This window comes from Crinia signifera, chromosome 6 (assembly GCF_055691185.1).
Source record: "Crinia signifera chromosome 6, ASM5569118v1, whole genome shotgun sequence".
In the NCBI taxonomy this organism is placed as follows: Eukaryota; Metazoa; Chordata; class Amphibia; order Anura; family Myobatrachidae; genus Crinia; species Crinia signifera.
The window spans coordinates 90361288-90384473 of NC_139222.1; the positions used below are offsets into that span (position 1 = coordinate 90361288).

A 23186-nucleotide genomic window follows, 5' to 3' on the forward strand; every position below is an offset into this window, starting at 1 on the left:
ACCTGTTAACTGTTGACCATCCCCATGTCAGCCCAATGACCCTGTCGACCTAACCCATGTTGAGCTAATGCTTGTCAACGTGCTTGGTGGTGACCCAATGACCGTATCCCCTCTAAACTTGGGAAGTGTTGTTTATTGTTATTGCCATGTAAGTCTCTCTATCAAGTATACATTTTATGTTTTATCCCTGGGCAACTCTCTCTCTCTGATAATATAAATACAAGGTAAAGAGCATAGAAACCAGAGGTAAAGAAATGTTCAAGCCATTATGACCCTGTTTAAGCTGATTTGACAGTTTACAATCTGCGTTAAATTTGAATAATTAAAAATTTTTATGGTGGATTTTGAGCTGCAAACCGTACTATTCCAAGGTTCCATTTAAAATAAATCTAACATACTTTTAGATTAATTTAAAATGTTTCATATGTCTAAAACAAAAAAGCCAACCATTTATGTGGTAACCTCAACACCAGGCCAGTAATGCAACTAATAGAGAATGCACACCACAAATTTCAAAATGCAAGTTGGAATTCGGGTAAAGGGTTGATAACAAAACCTGTACATCGGATACATTTAATTGAGATCCCAATGGGTTCAAAATTCTCTTTCTAGCATAGTAGTCCACTTATTGCAAGAGCAGTACTTGCAAGAACTATGCATAATTCCTGCATCCATTTTGCTGGCCTCCATGATGTCCTCAGTCTCCATTACTTATGTCAGTTATGCTAAGTGGATGGGATGGAGTAGCATCATTTTAAATCCATTACCCTGAATCTTGCATTACCCCTGAGAGGTGCCCATTTCATGTCTAACAGTCCCTCCACCAGAATGGTTACAGAGCTCCCAATTGCATATTTTCTAAGTCTGCATTCTTTTTCCCTTGCTTAATTTTCTTGTGTATTTGTCTGGTGCTATGGCATAAAGTAACTACTATGCCTAGCTGGTGGTGGGGCACAGTCTGGAGTATGTATTCTTCCAGGAACGTCTTGTGCCCTTACTCTCAGGGTAAGGAGAAAGTAACTTGAACAATAGAGCCAAATACTTATTTTCTATTATAAAAGGTGCCAGTTACTTTTAAGGTTAAGTTTTGTGTACCCCGTATTGTTCTAATCTGTGCCAAATGTATTGTGCTGCAAACCACTTGTAGCGCCCTATAAATAAAATATAATAATTTATAATACTGCCCTAAGTTATTATGAGACCAGTAGATTCCACCTTTAGGATAAATGTGTATACATATTTATTATTTTCTGAATTAATTTAATTGATTTATTTTCTGATTCTGGAACTAAATTAGAAGAATTAGAATTGATATTAAAAACAAATAAACAGGTGCCAGCGCTGCATACCCCAGAGCCCACCCTCAACAAGAGCACTCAGTAAAGCAAAAAGAAAAGGTTCCTTAAATAATGTGCTAGTGCAGGACCCCACTTACTCCCCACTAGCCCTCGTCACACCTCATAGCTGCACTTGTGGTCTTCCGTTTGCCCTGCTTAAGCAGCAGAGGTCACAAGTGTGAGGTAATGTTTGCAGAGGGAACTCTGCGAAAGCCAGCCTTGCACACAAAATCTATACACTGTCATTTAGAATGAGACGTCAGTGCTGCCTGGCTGGAAGCGCTGAATGAATTGGCACAGGACTTTTAAACCTGCAGCTGGCTCCCTGAGGAATCCCAGCTCGTGACATCGTCTGGGAGGGCCCTGGGGCGGGAGAGTCCCTCTGCACTCTCCATTCTCATCACACAAGACGACGTATGCTAGGAAATGGGCTCCTGCACTAGCCTACAGGTTACAACCATCCCTCCTCCTTCACGTATAAGAAGCCACCAGCCTGCCACACAGGGACCAGTTATGCCTCTCTAAGGTACTGGGTGTGCAGAATAAACTCTTCCTAAAAAAGAGTGGTCTCTGCTTCGGAATGGAGAGCTGGATGTGGCTGTGATGAGTTGACAGAGGGACAAATCAGCAGAGTACTGTCCAAATACCCTATCACTACTGGGTAAGTGCCAGTCATCAGGTCACTATGGTTACACAGAGGTTACATTGCATTAGGCTTTATGCAATTGTATACAGGACAGTGTTGGTGTGGTACTATGTCTCTGGGGACAATATGACAAAGCTTTCTGTAGAGCATTTATGTATTCTACAGTACCGTATGCAAATATGATACACATGTCCTATAAGTGTTCAGCAGTATTCTGTTTATTGCTACTTCAGTAATAATAGCAGATCAGAATATTGTGTTACCGAGCAATGAGTGCAGGGTTGGTTTTTACCTTTGTCTATAGAGTGTAAGCTCCAGTGAGTAGATTTTTCTGTAATGATTTCTGTTGTGTACTGCGTTAAGTTATATGTTTTTGCTGCTTAGATAATATACTACTACAGGTCGAGTATCCCGTATCCGAATATCCGTTATCCGAATTATTCCGAAATACGGACATTCCAGAAAGTGAAAAAAATTTTTTTTTTTGCTAAAAACTCACTGGGGACATATGTAACAGCATCACTGGGAACATGATATGTAACTGGCACTATATATGTGCAAGACAATGATTGCTTGGCATTCAAATTCAGTGCTGAGATAGTACACACATTTTGTTTCACGTTTTGAAACCTTGTTTTTTGAACAATTAAAATATGTTTGTGTGTATTTTATGTGGTAATAAAATATATTTGTGTGTATATTATGTGTTTATACAGCATAAATGCAAGATACTTGAAAATACATCAGTGAAATATTAAAATATTCCGAAATACGGAATAATCCGTTATCCAAAATTCTCCTGGTCCCGAGCATTTTGGATACGGGATACTCAACCTGTATATAGTTTATAGTATATTTATTTATAATGTCTGTACAATTGCTTTGTTTGGAAGTGAGAGTGAGTTGTTAATCTTTATCATGTTTTTGCCAGTCACATGACCTGTTGTACAAAGCAATGCGGCGAATGCCATTTTGATCATCTCGTTAAAGCATGTGAATGTCTCATGTACCCCCAAATCATTTAGGAGGGAAAACTGCTGTTCTAATACATGGCAAAGAAAATTAAATTAAAAAGTATGGTAAAGTGAGTGAATTAATCTCAGTATCTAATATGTGTACATGCATACTCCTTACAAAAGTTATTTTGTATAAGAAATCGCCTGTGGATTTGTGCTTTTGAGAATCAGAATCCTCTTTATTGGCCAGGTATACTTGCGTATGCTTGGAATTTTTTTGTGGTAACAGTGCAGCATCAATCAGGGAACACAAGGGGGGTGGGAAGAGAGGCATAAACATACATCACATACATTTCACATATATCTAGAACAGTTCGAGTTAGTATTTGGTACGTTCAATACGGTTTAGTTGGTGGACAGCTATTGGGAAGAAGCCTTTTGTAGTTCTTGTCGTCTTTGCTGGGATGGACCTAAAACGTCTGCCTGACGGAAGGGGTTCAAACAGGTTGTGGCCAGGGTGTAGCTTGTCCGCCAAGATCTTTCCTGCACGCTTATTGACCCTGGCTTTTGCAATGATCTAAACCTCTCCCTTAGTTTGCTTATACTTTACACTAAGATGATAAGAGGACCTATGGGGGTTATACTGATTCCATCGGAAAGGCACAATCACTCTCTAATGGACAAAACCATATCCACTGCAGGTTGGGCTGATGTAACATGTGCAGAGAGAGTTAGATTTGGGTGGGGGTGTACTTCAAAGTGAATCTATATTGCAGTGTAAAAAATTAAGCCACCAGTATTTACCCTGCACAGAAACAATAAAACACCCTAATCTAACTCTCTGCACATGTTACATCAGCCCCACCTGCAGTGCATTTGCCCATTAGAGAGTGATTGTGCCTTTCCGAGTGAATCAGAATAACCCCCTATGTCCCAAGTTTGTTATCGTTTCTATTGTAGGAGTGGAAATATTTTTGATACCTTATTGATTCGATTTTTCCTGCGTGTTTGAGACAACGTTGCTTGTAAGTCAAAATATAATAAAGCACATCTTTATAATGCAGAAGTACATATTGTGCAGTATACATGCATAGGGTTATGTCATAGGACACACTGGAATTGTTACCACAACAGATGCCAGTTTCACGTGTTTCGTTTTATATCCCACTTCTGGCATTAGCTGTTTGTACAGTAATCAGGCCAGATATATATATATATATATAGGAAGAAACAGACTGGCACTCGAGGGTCTTTGTAAAAAAACAGTGTATTCACAGCAAGTGAAAAGACATCCAATATATATATATATATAGGCACTGTGTTAATACAATTTCAGATACAGACCTCAACATTCCCTACAGCTCAGGATGAAATGTTCTCCAGAATGATGTACGGTATCACACATTTGTCATCTCACTAGCTGGTGATAATAGATATGTATTGCTGGGGTCAGCAGGGGTCTCAAGATCGACGAGCATGCCTTTAAAAGGTTTATTGTGTAAAGATTTATTCTTTGAGGCTTATCAATACAATTAGCTGAAATGTGTTGTCGTCAGGTCTTCATGGACACGCAGTGATTAGGGCTGACATTGCCGCTTATTGAAATATTGATTTTCTTCCCTCCGGTGACGTGGTAGACACAATCTACGCATCTCTTCTGTTGGATAATACTGATAACAGTGGTGACTGCATCACTGGAGGAATTCCTGGGCCCTTGGGAGGTCATGATGTTGGATACTTCAATATTGACCTTTTTTATTTTTCAATTGCTGTTTAGACCACCGCTGGCAAAGTTTTTATGCAATTTGGCTTGAGAATTAAAGATCATTTCGTATGACAGGTTAATGCCTGGTACTTTGTAGTGTCATCTTAGTCTATACTGCCTGGTGTCTTCCACACTGTCACATTGTTGTTTCCTCTGTCTATCTGGAGAAGATAAAGGTTGATTTCTGTAATCTCCAGAAACGTCCTCTTCTATGATTGTATCCGCTGACTTTGCCCTTTGAGTACCAAGTGTATTTTGTCAAAATAGGTGTGGCAAGCAAACATTATTACTCATCATAATGAGCTGTAAGTTTTACTTTATATAGAAAACAATCTTTTTTACACAACATTTTTTATTTGAATTTATATAACAAATGTGAGCGGCGCTGGCATTTTCAGCGGATATTTTGCACATCTATCACAGAGATGTTGGAACTCAAAGGGTTACAACAAACTGGAGTCTAGAATTGAGGTTTCTAGTAAAGATTCAGCGCCATTCTGGAAGCCATAACTGTGGTAAAGTACAGTAGTTGTGGCTTTCTATATCTTGTAGCTTTTGGCCAGCAGGACATACTTGGGCTTTACTCCACAGATTTCCATAGCTGCTATAAAGTAAATGATATATCTGAGGCTGTGTGTTTGTAAGAGAGAGGATAACAGCCACATACAGTACTGTACTATCTCAGAATCAATGGTTTAACACTATGCGGGTGGAAATTTACTAAGAATGCGAATACGACTTGGTCATTCTTATTATACCTGGAAAATAAAGTGTATTTTCAAGGCATATTTTACTGGCAATTAGCTGCCATATCCTGCTTATTACTGGCCGTATATTGTATACGGCCTCTTAGTAAATTAGGAATCACCATTCTTTTGAACGGTGATTCCTATTCGTATTCTTTCGGTGGCGTATACATTCGTATTCGTAAATATGAATATGAATGTGCAATGAATACGAATATGAATTGCGGTATTTTCCGCATGGTAAATGCCGAAAATATGAATACGCAAAACATAGGCATTTTTTAAATACGAATACGCCTATTTTATGCATATTTTTGTTAGTAAATTTCGCCCTATATATTTTAATGATTGACCTCTTACTGGTTATTGGATAGTCCAATGAACTATGTTGTTCAGAAATATTTATCACCAAAAATAAGCAAATCAGAAGGAATATTAAAGAGGTTTCATTATTTTAATGTGATTATCTTTTGTATTTTATATAATCGGCATCTATTGGGCTACAATCTTTTCTCTACTGTCACGTTTTTGTCTCATCAAAGTGAATGCAAATTCTCAGTAAAACAGTGGTTGAAATGGAAATTTTGAAGTGGGGGGTATAGAAAAGTGAAGGGTGTAGTTATGTGCGCACGTTCTGGAAAGGGGATGTGGCCTCCTAAAAGGGGTGTGTCCTTTAATGTAGTGTACCACCCCATATACACCCCTTATACACATTATGCAACACAACAGTAGACCCCCTGATATTTGCCGCTTAAACATTATGACACATGGAATGAGCCAAAATTCACATTATTCCACATAAAATAAGTCAAAATTTACATTATGCCTACCCGGATTGAGCCAACATTTACGTTATGCCACACAGATTGAGCTAAAATTCACATGATGCCAAATAGAATAACTCAACATTTACATTATGCCATCTGTAATAAGAGTAAATTGAAATTATGCCACCAGGATTGAGCCTAAATTCACGTTATGCCCCACGGATTGAGCCAAAATTCACATTATGCCCCACGGATATAGCCAATATTCGCGTTATGCCACTTCATCTGTTAATATGTACAGTACATGTTCATATCCCCCAACTGTCCGGCTTTTCGCGGGACCATCCCAGGTTTTTTTTTCTGGAGGGGGCCAGTCTCATGTCCTGCCTGCCCGGCAGTGTCCCGTGGTGGTGGGCCGCAGTTGGGAGTCCCCCCTGTCTGCCGCTGCCAGTGGGGAATGGACACTGCGCACATTGTCTATTCAGAGAGGCAGAGGGGCTAGGGGCATGTCCAGCAGCTTACACAGCGCTGGCCATGCCTCCGTAGTGATGGAGAATGGGGGCGTGACCTGCAGTCACAGCATCCCCACAAGCCCACGCGCCTTTGTCATAGCCCAGCATCTCTAATGTAAAGAGTGATGTTTTGATGCATCTGCGATTGGAATAAGATGGTTGCTACACTGAGATTGGCTTCCCTAATAAAAAAGAAAACACCCCGGGAAGGTGGGCCGTGGAGTCAGGCCGGGTGAGCGAGCCAGGCTGATGGAGGCTTGCTGGGTGGGTGGGTGAGCCGGGCTGATGGAGCCAGGGCTGGTGGGCGAGCTGTGTGGCTCAGGATGGAGGTGCTGTGCGGACCTCTGACATTGTCACGCTGCGCAGAGCCACACTGCTGGGGACGGGAGAAGCCGGGCATCATATGAGCACCCACTCAGGCGCTGCCCGGCATTAGACTGCGCATGCACGGGATTGGAACTCAAATCTCAAGATTGAAATCCCGGGAACCGGTTGATCCAGGGATTGGCCACCCTACTTGGGAGGCTTCCTGTCACAGCTGTTAATAGATGCTGTACACATATGCACAATGTGTCTATTCATGGGAGACAGAGGGATTGGGGGCATCCGAGCAGAGTTCTGGGCATCCCCCACCCATGACGAATATGGGTGTTGTGGCTAGCAAACCACATCCCCTTTTACATAGGGGTCCCGACTTACCAATTCCAAATGTTGGAAGGTATGCATATGTGGATGTTGGCATATTTAGATATGGTTCGATTTCTTTCCATTCTTATAAGTCTTTACAATTTTCTCTGTGATTTCAGTTGATTGGGCAGATTTAGTTCACTTCAAAGCTATTGTTTCTTTATTTGATTGTTTTACCAAGGGGCCACTCAAGCCCACCCCTGATTGTCTTCTCAAGAGATTATTGAGGACATGTAATAGACATGTTTGCACCCAATAACTGTGGCCAAGACATATATTCTCCTCGGTTCCCTGTGCGAGGAGCTCTGTCTGGAAAATGTGATGTCAGCTGTAGATGTTGTGATGTAATGTCTTCATAAATACATAGACATTGGTGCAGAGTATTCCCTCTGAAGCCTAGGTCTGTTGATAAATGGCTGGTATTAATTAAACAAGCACCAAAGAGGAGGCCTGCTGATGAGAATCCCATTAAACCATTCTTTGCCCAGAGTAAAGGAGATTAATGTTTCATTCAGAGAGCTTTGTATTGTGACTAACATGAGTTATAGTAACTCTCATTACTAGCTGAGAATCGCAGCTGGTAACATTAATTAATATTAACTGGTGCTACTTAATTTCCTTTCAAATGTGTGACATATTTATTATATGTTAATTTTTCAATATATTTTATTGCTTGGGAAGGAACACTGCAGTGTAGATCAATCTGGTCTTTTTCTATTGAACGTTTCATGTTATCTGCAGTATTGGAAGACCTAAAAAGGCCAAAAGTATTCCTCCCCACTGTTCCTATTACAGCGTGACAATAACACTAATTGGACACTGTCCCACTGTATCACCCGTGGGTTTCTGCTCTGATTTGAAAAGCAGCCAGAGCTTTTATTAGTGCAGGGAGGGGAGCCCAATACTACCTAGCTGTTCAGGGAGTGGTAGGCATGCCCCCAAAATGACAAAAACGGAGGTCGCAGTGCTAGGTTTTGCGCTCCTATGCTCAGGCTCGCCTACCCCTCCAAGGGGAGTTTTGGCAGCTACCGTATCTTCGGTGCAGCAGGTTCCAACTCCAGTTTGGGGCCTTGGGCTCACAATGACAGCTACAAGTCACAACAACATTTTGAACATACATTTTACAGTATGCCACATTCTGCAGGTGTTTAATGTACTGCAAAATATATTTTAGACATGTTGTAAAAGCTTACATTAGCCAAGGACGTATCATACAGCCAGATGTCTTTATCACCCATTACGCCTCAACCTCCTTCCCAGTGTGACATGCGACTCCCGTGAGCCCTCTCTTTGTAAAACCTGCTTTTCATTGTCATATGAACCCACCATCCATCCCATTGTCACATATGATGAATTTTCTCCTCCCTATTCACACATATGATCACTACATCCATCTCATTGTTGCTCATTGCCCCCACATTCCAATTCTTACACATGACCATGGTCGCCTCTTCACCTTTGAGCTGTTTTGGTCACCTGCTCCATTGCTAAATTCTTGCCAAAGTAAGGAAGAATTGGAGTATTGCAGGTGAAGAAGGAAAGTAAGAAACAGAAGGGTATTTGTAGAGTTATTACTGTGAAACGTTAAATAAAATTCTATGTGCATAGAAAGGAAATGGGAAAAGATATGTTTGTGATGGTATGTGATACAGTATATTGTGGCAGGGACAGCATACTTTCACATGAGGGTAATGTGGAAGATCCAGTCCAGGAATTAGAACAGCAGCAGGGCTGGAGAAATCCATACCGGGTTTTCCTGGGATGTATTGGGAATCTCTGGCTGATTAGCAGCAGCTGGTGCTTCCTGTTATATGTGTGTTCATGACAGAAGGTTGGTGTTCCCAATGGCAGTTAGTGCCAACAATGGCAGAAATGCCATTGTTGTAACTTAAAAAATGCCATTCTGTTATCCTGGGTTGCTGTCTACCTGCTCAGGATAAAGAACCAGACTTCATAGTTAACTGGTGTATGGGATTTCTCCTCACAATATTGGGGGAATTTACTAAGATAGGCATTCTATTTCACATGGGATGTTGCCAGTAGCGCACGCAGGGGGGGTTTCCGAGTACCCAGAAACCCCCCCCAGAATTCTAAGGACCCTAGGCTGAAAGCTGAGGGGCCCCTCTTTCCATGGGTATAAGAATTTAAAAAATTGGCCCTTGGGAACCGGAGATATCTGACTTCAAAGCAGTGGTCCCCATCCAAGCCTGTTAATTGCTCTTCCCAGTCAGATCTTTCAGGTTCTGTCTAACTTAGAGATTTTCTGAGAAAATATTCCAAAAGCTGGTACTCTGCTTCTTTGATGAACATTAGTAGCTTGTCTCTACTGTTCCCAGAACCAGAGATATCAGCCTTCCAGCAGCTGGTTACTGCTCCAGCTCCACACACCTGGTATGTAGTTTTATATGCTCATTGGCAGATTGCTCTGCCTCCTGAACTCTCATCCCCTAGTGCCCAATACCATTTGGTAGGTGGGATTCTCTAGTTTTTAATTCCATTACAATCTAAGAAATCTATTTTCGGGAACTGGAGATATTTGCAGTCAAGCAAGCTTTCCTCCCACCAGAAAGTTGTGAATAATAAGCCCACTCCACTATACTATACAGTACATCCCTCCTCTGCATATTAAACATCCTCTACCACCCTGGAAGTTATGTATCAGGGCCCTTTCATTCAGCCCAATGCCCCCTTCTCCCACCCCATCTCCCACCCCATCTCCCACCATCTGTACAGTAAAGGGGTAATTAGTGGAAATTACTGATCAAGGCCATACATGCTGAGTGGTTGATGTAATCAACGCTTCCCCCACCCCTACCGCTGGAGGATCGGTAGGGGGCCCCAATACATTGCTATGCCCAGGGGTCTACACTGCTGTTGATGCCCCTGTATGTATATGTATGCATGTATGTATGTGTATGTATATATATATATATATATATATATTATTATTATTATTATTATTATTATTATTATTATTATTATTATTATTTATATATATTTGGTCTATATCTATAATACTTTAACTGACCCGGCATATACTGGGTCACCTAAGTGTCCATCTCCGTGCTTTGCTCCGCCCCTCTGGAAACCCCCTTCTGAAAATCCTGCGTTTGCCACTGGATGTTGCTATGGAAAACCAATCAGATCCTGTCTATTATGTTCTAGAAGGTGCTAAATAAATAAAAAGTAGATTAGACACCTAATCACCCACTCCCACTCCTGTGTCCAACACTTCTCTTGCGCTGCCCCCTGCACTGGAACAACCTCCTGCCACCCATCAGGCTTTCTGATTCACTTACCTCCTTCAAGCGCTCCCTCAAAACCCACTTCCGACTAGCCTATCCCTCCTCCTCCTAACCTCTTTCGCTCCTCCTATCCTGCCTACCCTACCCGGGGCAAACGCAGGATTTTCAGAAGGGGGTTTCCAGAGGGGCGGAGCAAAGCACGGAGATGGACACTTAGGTGACCCAGTATATGCCGGGTCAGTTAAAGTATTATAGAGACCAAATGTATATAAATAATAATAACAATAATAATTATATATATATATATATATAAAAATATATATATATATACATAACAGCAGTGTAGACCCCTCGGCATAGAAATATATTATGGCCCCTACCTATCCTCCAGCGGTAGGGGTGGGGGGTGCTATGAGCGGAAGATTTGATGTCCCGCGGGTGGTAGGGGGTATTATATCAACAGCTCAGCATGTAGGGCCTGGATCAGTAATTACCACTAATTACCCCATTACTGCACAGATGGTGGGAGATGAGGTGGGAGAAGGGGGCATTGGGCTGAATGAAGGGGTCCTGATGCATAACTTCCAGGGTGGTAGAGGATGTTTAATACGCAGAGGAGGGGTGTATAGTGGAGTGAGCTTATTATTCATAATTTTCTGGTGGGAGGACAGCTTGCTTGACTGCAGATATCCCCAGTTCCCGGAACTAGATTTCTTATATTTTGGAATGGAATTAAAAACTAGAGAATCCCACCTACCAAATGGTATTGGGCACTAGGGGATCAGAGTTCAGGAGGCAGAGCAATCTGCCAACGAGTATATAAAACTACATACCAGGTGTGTGGAGCTGGAGCAGAAACCAGCTGCTTGAAGGCTGATATCTCTGATTCTGGGCACAGTAGAGACCAGCTTCTAAAGTCCCTCAAAGGGGGAGAGTCCCAGCTTTTGGAATATACCCTCAGAAAAACACTAAGTCAGACCTGAAACATCTGACTGGGGAGAGCAATTAACAGGCTTGGATGGGGACCACTGCTTTGAAGTCAGATATCTCTGTTTCCCCAGGGCCGATTTTTAAAATTCTTGTACCCATGGAAATAGGGGACCCACAGCTTTCAGAATAGGGCCCTTAGAAACCCCCCCTGCGTGCCCTACTGTCTACCCCTCCATCCATTCCCATCCGTTCCTACTTATCCTATTGTTTTTCGTTCGTCCACCCACCTTCTTTTAGTCTGTTAACTATGAGTAGGGCCCTCCTTCCTCACATACTCACCCTACCTCTCTACCTCACCAGCGCTCCTGCCCTGTTCTTCCCTTCCTCTACTTCATCTTTAGTCTCCTCGACAATTTCGACACCTACTTCAGAACTGATGCTGATTTTAGTTCTACCAGCTATACCCCTATTTATGCTGTATTTTTCAACACACCCTGTAAGTTACCTTGTCATTTGTTTTTTTGTTTGCTATGTACGGTGCTGCGGACACTTTGTGGCGCCTTATAAATAAACAAACTACTACTACTTCAGACACTTCCAGATGGCTATGTCATTTTCTATACTGTGAAATAATTTGAGTACTGTACCAAGAGCAGGGGCACAGAACACTTGTACTTCAGGTTCCTTCTGTTACACCAGAGGAAATAGTGCTCATTGCTGTAGCTGTTGAATTATAAACATGATTAGGTTATAGAGCTAAGGAAAGGCCCTGGTTTCCACACCCTTCCTGTTGTGCTGTGAGGGCTAGATCAGTATCTCACACTGTGTTTGTGACAAACCCACATTATTAGTCGGTTAAAAAGAACATGTAATTTTGGGGAACCATTCTCACGGCATGCTTTGAGTTGAGTAGTAATTAGAAAGGACATTCGACCCACACATTATATACAACTGTTGCAGTACAGTATTATGAAAGTTCAAATGTTAATGTATTTTCTTGTTTCTGTGCAATATTGAATCATTTATATAGGAGTCTTATAATGAGAGGAGTTTAAATAGAATGTCTATGTACTTATTGTAATGACTGATGCCAGGGTTGGCGCAACACGTATCTTGCAGGCGTTACTTGATGTTGAAGGGATGTAGCTGGGTGGCAATGGGGCTGTTATGATCCGCCTCTGGTGGGTCTTTGTAAATGCAGCCTGACTCTTGTATTTGTTCAGTTTCACCTGTCATATAAGTAGGCAATTAGCACTCTGCCTTGTGTGTCAGGCTGCTCACCTGCAGTGACTTTCCTCATTAAGAAGGCTTGTCCATTCTAGCTGTTCTGATTGGACATTGCTCCCTATATTACCCAGCCTGCCCTCTGGGCTGAATATGCTGCTTGTTTTAAGCTATTGCAGCAGATCATACAGAGCTCTTGCCTGTATACCCTGATCCTATCCAGTCCTGTGTTCACCTACCTGCATTCTGTTTCTCAAAGTTTGTTTGGTACTTGTGTACTTTCACGGCTCCCATCACATGCCATCGCATGCCATATGTAGTAGCATGCGATGCGATTTTACTGTGGTTTTATGCATTTTTGGTAACAATCGCATGCGATCTGATGCGATGCGATGTCATTTTTCACTGAAATTATGGACATGAGTTGAAATCATGTAAAATGCACCCCAAATGTCATTTTTCACACTGTACCACCCCCACTATCAACGCCAACCCGAAGCGTGGCGAGCGGCGGCGGTACGCGTCCTATGCCCTTTTCATACCCCCAATATCCACGTCGGCATGGAGTTGAGAATAGAAAGTGTGGCGAGCGCAGCGAGCCACCGAGCCCGAAGCGTGGCGAGTGGATGAGGATACCTTTTACAGGTATCCGTGTCCCCTTGCGGGCTTCACAGGTATCCGTGTCCCCTTGCGGGGCTTGGTTGCTCGTCACACTTTGTATTCTCAACTACACGCCGACCTGGATAGTGGGGGTATGAAAAGGTCGTAGGACGCGTACCGCCGCCCCTCGCTGCGCTCGCCACACTTCGGGTTGGCGTTGATAGTGGGGGTGGTACAATGTGAAAAATGACATTTGGGGTGCATTTTACATGATTTTAACTCCTGTCCATAATTTCAGTGAAAAATGACATCGCATCGCATCAGATCGCATGCGATGCGATTTTTCCCTGTACGATGCACATCGTGGGAGCCGTGATTGTACACAAGTACCGTTTGTTTAACCCTTCATGTGCCTGTGCTGTGTATCCTGGGATTATTCCGGTGTCCTGTTTGTAACTAGTACTGCCCCACAGTCTGGACTCGCTGTATGTCCCTCTGTGTCACTGTGTCTATTCTGCGTTTGCGGGTTCTGTAACCAGTCTTTTTGTCTTCCAGTGTGTTGTCCCTTAGTACTACACTAATACTGTCTTCTCACTGCGAGTGAGAAATACATGGCTTTTACCCGGCATTAAAATGCCGCGGACTGCAGGGACGGACCCCCGTTCTTCACCCGGGAATTTTCCTTGCAGTGAGAAGTTCTACCCGGTAATTTGCCTTTTAACATGGGTTTTTATGCAGTCAGAACGGGTCAACCCGTGTCTGCATACCCGCATCTCAAATACAGGTAAAAAGAAGGGTTTTACCCGTATATGAGATCCGGGTATGCGTCCGGGTATGTTCACACTGCAAAAAAAAAGTGTTAAAAGGCAAATTTCTGGGTCAACATGCTAGACCCAGGAATTTTCCTGCAGTGAGAACGGGGTATTAGATGCTTTTAGTGGGGGCCAGTCAGGATCCCGACAGGCATTCACCCGACGTCGGGATCCCGACTGTCAAAACACAGACAGCCGGGTTCCCGACTGCCATCGGTTATTTTCCCTCGTGGGGGTCCACGACCCCCATAGAGGGAGAATAGAATAGGTGGCTTGTGTAGTGAGCCACCGTGCCCGCAGCATTGCGAGCGCAGCGTGGCGAGCGCAGCGAACCCGCAAGGGGCTTAGTTGCGCTCACCATGCTGTCTGGGTCCGGCCAGTCGAGATCCCGACGTCAGGATAATGACTGTCGGGATCTCAACTGTTGGACCCCTATACCACACCCCTTTTAGTGACCAGCCATTGTGGTTCACTACTCTGTACTTATGTCTACAGTACAGTGTCACTAGTGGGTAACATCCGCAACAATGGTCCGATGCCATTGTAGTATATCTTTGTTCTGTTCTGTTCTGTCCTGTGTGTCTGGTCCTTCCTTTTCCCAGTCTGGCTCCAATCCTGTATTTGCCTTGCCCATCCTCCTATAGCAGCCTTGTCCCTGTAAGGGTAATTTGCCCTCACAAAAGTGGCTGTTATAGGTGAAGCCTTAACCTGCAGGAGGCTTTAAGGACTCCTGGGCAAGTGCAACAGCGCCACCTATACCACCTTGTTGGCATCCCTAACAGGGGCCTTTGCACATAGGTAAAGACAAGTGTGGAGGAATGGTAGGGTATGAAGAGTTGTGTGTACACATAATTACACTATTTTTTCAGATGCATCTCTTCCACCAAGGAAGGAATTTGCAATTGTACAGATAGGAGCGGGATGGTCATATAGATATGCACAACTCAGTTTACGGAATAATATCCTTGTTTTATTCTATGCGCACAGTGTGTAAGTGATTATGGCCAGCTTGCCTATATATCTTGTGCTTCTTGTATGGCTCAGATGCTGCATCACCTGGTATGCCTCTGGGTGGAATGAAATATACTATGAACCTATTGTTATGTGAGGTTTCAGCTTTAGTACACTGCATTGTCCCCAATTTGTTTAATATCTTCTAGGCATTGCCTCTGTCTCCCAGGGTAACCTATATGGCATGTAGAAAATGGCTGTCTTGTCTGGTAAATTTCATGGGTGAGTTATAATACAGATGTGTCCCTCTACAGTGTGCTATATTGGGATTGTAATGTGAACGCATCGCAGTACGTTGTGAGTGTTCACATCGGAGCCGGGTCAAATTGAAATGTATAGGAGCTTGGCGCATGAGCACACAGATTCCCATTCAAGTCCATGTCATGGTAGGAACGTTGTATGCCGGGCTGACCTTGCTAAAATGCATTTGCCTCTTTACCCCAAAATATAAGTAAAAATAGCATTTATGGCGCTTTGAAATGGTGCATGTACTTTATAGTAGCAAATCACAAGGAGGGTGGGACTTCGTGTAATTACTCCGTAACGCCCCTCGCCACCAGCGCCTCCACCACATAGACAGAGGAGGTCCCTGCAGCCGCTTGTTGGCAGCAGCCTCCTTGCAGTCACTGCAATCCAGGCTGCGAACGTAAAAGGTAGCTAACAGGTAGTGGGGGGAGCAGCTGAGCTAGGGCCCCGAGGCCCCTTCAACTGTAATCCCCTTCCTCTCTCTGACACTGTCAATTATGAAAGTTCCCTGGAGACGGATCTAACAGTGAAACCGTAAATAATCCCAGTTACAACAGACCAGGCACCTTGGCACTACAGGTCTCCTTCATCCTCTGCCACTTTTAGTCTGTAGCTCTCAGGGGCAAACGCAGGATTTTCAGAAGGGGGTTTCCAGAGGGGTGGAGCAAAGCACAGAGATGGACACTTAGGTGACCCAGTATATGCCGGGTCAGTTAAAGTATTATAGATAGACCAAATGTATATAAATAATAATAATATATATATATACATACATACATACATACATACAGATGGGGCAGGTCCCATCCTTGCTGGCGGGTCGCCAGAACGTACGCGCTGGCGACCCGCCAGCAGCCACGCCAGCGGGGAGACTGAGACGCGTGTGCGTCTCACGCGCACGCGCGTCTCAGTCTCCGTCGCTGGCGCGACGGAAACCCTGTCCGTCTCCGCCTCAGGGAGACGGACAGGGTTAGGGGGGGGTTAGGGGGGGTGCGGGCAGTCGGCGGGGACCCCGGGTTACCGCCGGCAAGCCGGCGGGGACCCGGGGAAACGTATGGAAGCGCCGTCGGAAGGGGACGCGCGCGCCTCTCGTGCGCGCGCGTCCCCTTCTCACGATCGCCATGGCGCTGGCGGGGGATGGCGGCTGGCGACGCCAGCGCCATCCCCTGCCAAGATGGGAAAAGACCCATCTGTACATACATACAGGGGCGTCAACAGCAGTGTATGACCCCTGGGCATAGCAATGAATTGGGGCCCCTACCGATCCTCCAGCGGTAGGGGGTGGGGAAAGATTTGATGTCCTGCGGGTGGTAGGGGGTATTATATCAACCGCTCTGCATGTAGGGCCTGGATCAGTAATTTCCACTAATTACCCCTTTACTGCACAGATGGTGCGAGATGAGGTGGGAGAAGAAGGCATTGGGCTGAATGAAGGGGCTCTGATATATAACTTCCAGGGTGGTAGAGGATGTGTAATATGCAGAGGAGGGGTGTATAGTGGAGTGGGCTCATTATTCATAATTTTCTGGTGGGAGGACAGCTTGCTTGACTGCAGATATCTCCAGTTCCCAGAAATAGATTTCTTAGATTGGAATGGAAAAACTAGAGAATCCCACCTACCAAATGGTATTGGGGACTAGGGCATCAGAGTTCAGGAGGCAGAGCAATCTGCCAACGAGAACATAAAACTACATACCAGGTGTGTGGAGCTGGAGCAGTAACCAGCTGCTGGAAGGCTGATATCTCTGGTTTTGGGAACAATAGAGACAAGCTGCTAGTGTCCCTCAAAGGGGAAGAGTCCCAGCTTTTGGAATATACCCTCAGAAAAATTCTAAGTGAGACAGAACCTGAAATATCTGACTGGGAATAACAATTAACAGGCTTGGATGGGGACCACTACTTCGAAGTCCGATATCTCCGGTTCCCAAGGGCCGATTTTTACAATTCTTATACCCATGGAAAGAGGGGACCCTCAGCTTTCAGAAAAGGGCCCTTAGACTCCTGGGGGGGTTTCTGGGTACTCAGAAACCCCCCCTGCGTGCGCTACTGGCTCTGAATCACAATAAGGGGCGAATTTGCTAATGCCACTAAAATCTAAGAGGTGATGTTGCCCATTTCAACCAATCAAATTCGGTCTATAATTTCTCTATTATTTTTAAACGCTTTAGAACATTTACCCCTGAGAAAAAAAACACTGTTAAGTTATACAAAATAATGATTCATCTTGACAACAGTGTGTAGGACAGGTCCCTCAGCACCTACAAGGCCCTGGATCAGCACCACCAGCAAATCACTTCAGAGCGATGCATTGGGAGACTTTGGAAGGGGTGATGGAGGATTGCCAGTTCTCCCTCACCACCTCTAAGTTCTACCACTGCCTGCCCCTATATAGACATGTTTATATAACCGTATCCCTGAGGGACTAACAGAGACGGATTTAAGCCCATGTCTCAGTTCATAGAACTCATGTTTTGCTTAATGCTGTACAGTAAAGTCCCAATTTTGAGCTGCCAGATCCTCTTGGATGAAAGGCTGCACTCTCATAGTAGCACTGAGATGAGATCTCATGATCTTTGTCAGCTGAGATGGCGCCACCAATTTTCTACCATTTAAAAGTGATTTTGTTGTTTCCCTGGATGTGGTATCTGGGCTGTACTTTATGCTGGCAGTGGAAGTGATCATTTCTCCCCACTCAGTAAAGCTGTCTGAAATAGCCCCTGTATCGTCTGACTGGGCTGCCTGTGAGTAACACTAGAATTCATTGCCTTTTTCTTTTTTTTATATTTATTATTTTTCTGGGCTTTTGTCCAGACTGACAAAGGCAAGCCTGACATATTAAAAACGTAATTATTTCACTTTTGTGTCCAACTTGGAGGCCGCCCAAGCTTTCAGTGCTGAAAACAAGCTTGCCTCTTACCATGGAATCCTGACGCTTTATAGCAGGGAACATGTGAGAAGTTGTTTGTGCAGAATATATGGTTACACGCTTCTTGCATCTTATTTACACCTTTCGTGCCATAGTGATCCCTGCCACAGCCCAGCCAGCTTCTTTTAATATGACATCAGAATGGTAAATGTATTCATGATCATTATCTTAACAAGCATTCATCTGCAAACACTTTGGGTGAGATTTAATAGGATGAGAGATTCAGAAAGTGAGAGATTTGGTAAGAAATTTCCAGTTTTTTTTAAAGAGGCGATCATTTACACTTCAAAATCAATCTGGTTTAGCAGTGTAAATGATTGCCCCTTTAAAAAAACTGGAGATTTCTTACCAAATCTCTCACTTTCTGAATCACTCATCCTATTAAATCTCACCCTTTCTGTGGTGCACATAGCACTGGAAAACTCCCCCATTGCAGGTACTGTATTACTTACCCTGGAACCTGGCCCGGTTTTAGAACAAGATGGAATAAAAATATGTCTCCTAGCATGAGGGTGAATTAGAAGGCAGGGCCTGACTCGCAGTCGCCGGGAAAGTGCCTGTAGGTGCTGTCATCTGTGGAATCCAGATTTAGGGCCTTATTCTAGTTCACACTTTCTGACAAAATCCTTCTTCCTATTGTCAATGTTATTGTAGGCACTTGCGCAAGTTCCGTGCTAGTTGCAAGAAAACCAGCTTCCCTCTCGCTTGTTCATGGGCTTCAATGTGATGCCCATGATACCCCCACAAGTTAGGGTGATTGAAACATCGCCTTCCATTTACCATAATGCTCAATTTTTATTCAACTTAGAATAGGACAGCCATGTGCAGTTACAATATCAACTGTCATCCAGACTACCATCAGGAGGGTGATGCCGGAATGTCGACATTGATGAGAACGCCAGCTCCAGAATCCCTACTAACAGCATCCTTAACATATATACTTACCTGGCCACTGTCCAGAATTCCTCCATTGGGATGCCGGGATCGACATTCTGACCACTGGCCTCCCCAACGCTGGTCATCCATACAGTATGTATTCCATCTGAATAGCAGTTCCGTAACTAGGGGTATGCGAACAGTGCCAGAGCGCACAGTCAGCACCCCTCAGTCTCTGCATCTGCCTAGCTGGGGACCTGTATAAACACCCTGCAGCCAGTATCGCTGCTGCATATCGCTGTGATGCTCAGATCACTTGGAGATAGCCCTGAAATCTCCCCGTGTGTACGGGCCTTTATTCTTCTGTCGTCTCGATCGTTGACTGATAGTGGAAAACCAAAATAAAAAATGTTTCCATTTGCGGATTGCTGAACAGTTTTAGCTGAACATATGCTCAGAATGCTATTGTGTGATGGGTAATATATCACAGAGCTGTCTGTTGTCTGGCAATGCTTATACAAGGAGCAACCACTCAGACACGCTTTTCAGTTCTTTTAACATGCACGTCTGTAATGCGGTTATAGCATATTTAACCCGTTAGTACTACCCTGTAACTGGAAAGCATGTCACGGTTTAGTGATGATTCGCATTTCCCAACTCCAGAGGAAAAAACGAAGCGTAATGATTCAAGAACCATAGTGGCGGATTTTAAAAACACAGGGGCAGATGTATTAAGCCTGGAGAAGAGATAAACTGGAGATAAAGTGAAATACCAGCCAATCAGCTCCCAACTGTCATTTTCAAACAAAGTTCATTGGCTGGTGCTCCTTTCACTTTATCTCCAGTTTATCTCTTCTCCCAGCTTAATACATCTGCCCCACAGAAACCTGAATATGGCAGCAGATCATAACCACTCTAGCTTGGCCCTTTTTTAACCTCATTCTAACCTCGTTCCCTATTAGAACCTTGGGGCAGATTTCACACGTGACATTCAATTAATATTCTTGATATCATTGCTGTTCTAGCTCCTAACTGTCACGTGTTTGAAAAATGACAGGAGCTGATTGGCTGGAGCACCATTTATGATTTGCAATGAGTTCTTTGTACAGACAACCATATGTCTACCCCAAGAATATCTCAATAAATGTACTGTATTAGCCTCTACCACCTCTGACAAGAGGGGTATGGGTCGTAGGGTCGACAGAACTTCTGTCGACCGTCATTAGGTTGACCACTATAGCTCGACACATGAAATAGGTTTACAAGCATTAGGTGGACAGTTGGACACAAGCATTAGGACGACATGAAAAAGGTCAACATGAGGGGGTTTATTTAAAGTTTTTTCTGTTGTCAACTTAAGTTGACACCGTATAAGTGTACCACAGTCTCGTATGTCTCGCTTCGCTCGCCATTCTTCTTGCACTATTATATTCTCACTCTATGCCCACTTGGATAGTAAAGTATGAGTAACTCAATGACCTTTTCTATGTCGACCTGTTTGTGTTGACCTAATGATCATGTTGACCTAATGCATGTCAACTGTAGGTCTACAAGCATTAGGTTGATGGTCATTAGGGCAACCACTATAGGTCAACAGTCGACATGAAATAATATGTCGACTGTTGGCCTATAGTGGTTGCCCTAATGACTATGGACCTAATGCTTGTAGACCTACAGTAATGGCCGCAAGCAACCAAGCATTATTTCCAGTTATTTATATAGCGCACACATATTCCGAAGCGCTGTACAGAGAATATTTGAACATTCACATCAGTCCCTGCCCCAGTGGAGCTTACAATCTATATTCCCTACCACATATACATGCACACACAAGCATTCTAGGGTTAATTTTGTTGGGAGCCAATTAGCCTACCGGTATATTTTTGGAATGTGGGAGGAAACTGGAGAAAACCCATGCAAGCACGGGGAGAATATACAAACTCTGCACAGTTAAAGCCATGTTGGGAACAAACCCATGACCTCATCACTGTAAGGCAGTATGCTAACCATTACACCATCCGTGCTGCCCATTAGGCTGACTTGCCTTCCTCATTGCTCTTAGATGTTCATGATTTCAATATATTGATTACATTAGTGATTACTTGTGGGCTTCTGTGAGATTGGAAATTACATTTGCAATATTTGTGTGCTTAAGTGATCGAGTGGGACAATATGGAATCAGAAGCTGCTTCATGTTCCTTGGGCCCTGGTCATGTAGGGCTTTGAAACTCAGTAAGCCAATCTTGAAGATGATGCGCCATCTTACAGGCAACCAGTGAAGGGAATAGAGAATGGCTGTTTTGTGGCTAGAACGGGTCTATCTAGAGTTCTAGACAGTGTAGATCTTCCATGCCACCGCTGTTGTACTGTAGAAACACAAATGTGGACATAACCTTCACACTATCGTCACTCATCCTTTTTTCCTGTTTTCTCACAAAGGTCATGGTCATTAATAGAAATCCATTGTCACATTAATAGGTTTGATATGTTACTCAGCTGATTCAGAAAAGGACTGAATTTGATATCATAGGAGCAGAAGATATGTGGTGGAAAAAGAGATGCTAGAATATTGATACTGGTGGTCCAAGTTCTTAGCAGAATAATTTAGGAGCGGTAGCACGTGTAGTCTAATATGGTCTGTGTCTTATACAGAGTATGGGCAAGTACTGTTAAGAATCAGAAATAGTAACTGGCAATCCAAAATCAAGCCTTAACATAATGGTCAGCCGCAGTGTTGGCAAAGCATATCACCTTGCCAGCTTAATATAATGGAAGACACAGATGGGAAGTTGGCAACAGGCAGTTGCAACTGGACCAAACTTCCCAATACCCAAGCTTTCCCTTTAATCTAGGACAGGGGTAGCCAACTCAGTCCTCGAGCGCTACCAACAGTTAACGTTTTCCAGGTCTCCTCACAGAGTCACAAGCGAAATAATTAGCTCCACCTGTGGATCATTTATAATGTGTCGGTGAGTAATGAATACACCTGTGCCTCAAACTAGGTGATCTAGAAAATGTAAACTGTTGGTAGCTCTCGAGGACTGGAGTTGGCTACCCTAGGAGTTACGCATGTTCTGTAGCAAATTAAAACCAGGTGAAATGCAGGCTTGACGTCAGCATGGTAAGCAACCAAGTTCTTCTGGTCCTGTGGAAGGAATGAGGTTTATTTATATATAGAATGTTGCTACAGATCCAATGTAAAAGCATGTTAACTGCTATGTATTGCCACTGTGTAATTGACAGCATTTACGGATAGTGGGCGATGGTAATTTCCGGCTGTTGGAAAGTTTGTTAATCAAAGTGGAAAAGGTCTGTACTCTTTGCCAACCAATCTAATTAAAGTGTAGATTATTGTGCGGCCACAGCTAAGCTCTGTGCACAGCACCATTCACTGCTCCCAAGCAGGTGGCCAGTAATTGTGAATAAGTCCCGGTAATTGTACCGTTACAGCTGTACAGTGTGAAATCAGGGCTGATTCTAGCTTGTAAGAAACCATGGACAGATGTAAAAGTCTTGCCTGATATAACCCGTGGCGTCCAACAAGTCTCACTTCACTCCCGTCGAGCTGGCAAATAACTGCAGGTCTCCAAATGCATAACGTATTCAGCAAAGTACAGGAGATAAGACGTTCTGTACAAAGAGAAATAATAGACATTAATAATCCATACATGGTTAATTCATGGCATGTCCTCCTGGCTGTGGTGAATATGGCCAATTAATAAAGGATTAGGAGAAAATTATAGCGCTTGCTCCTGAGTGAAATTATTTCGTTATTTGGTCATATTATTGTATTCGGATAATGTGCCTATGAATAGAGTGGCACTGTTCCTGCCCCTCAAGAGGTCCCTGTGAATATTCTTCTTGGCAGCAGCAACATAAAAACACATTTTCAGCAAATTG

The 23186-nt window shown here is 43.6% G+C and overlaps 1 protein-coding gene across 5 annotated transcripts in view; it reads left to right on the top strand.

Annotated features, from left to right (window-relative positions):
• The window catches only part of SULF2 (sulfatase 2), a 306266-nt gene that overhangs the window by 173702 nt on the left and 109378 nt on the right, over nucleotides 1-23186 (top strand). Inside the window, exon 1 of one of the 5 annotated variants that reach the window (XM_083146422.1) lies at nucleotides 1755-1998. The exons of the other annotated variants lie outside the window; for them this stretch is intronic. The gene's annotated coding sequence lies outside the window, so the exon portion shown is untranslated. Of the gene's footprint in view, nucleotides 1-1754; nucleotides 1999-23186 lie in introns of those variants that run through there. 5 annotated transcript variants of the gene reach the window in all.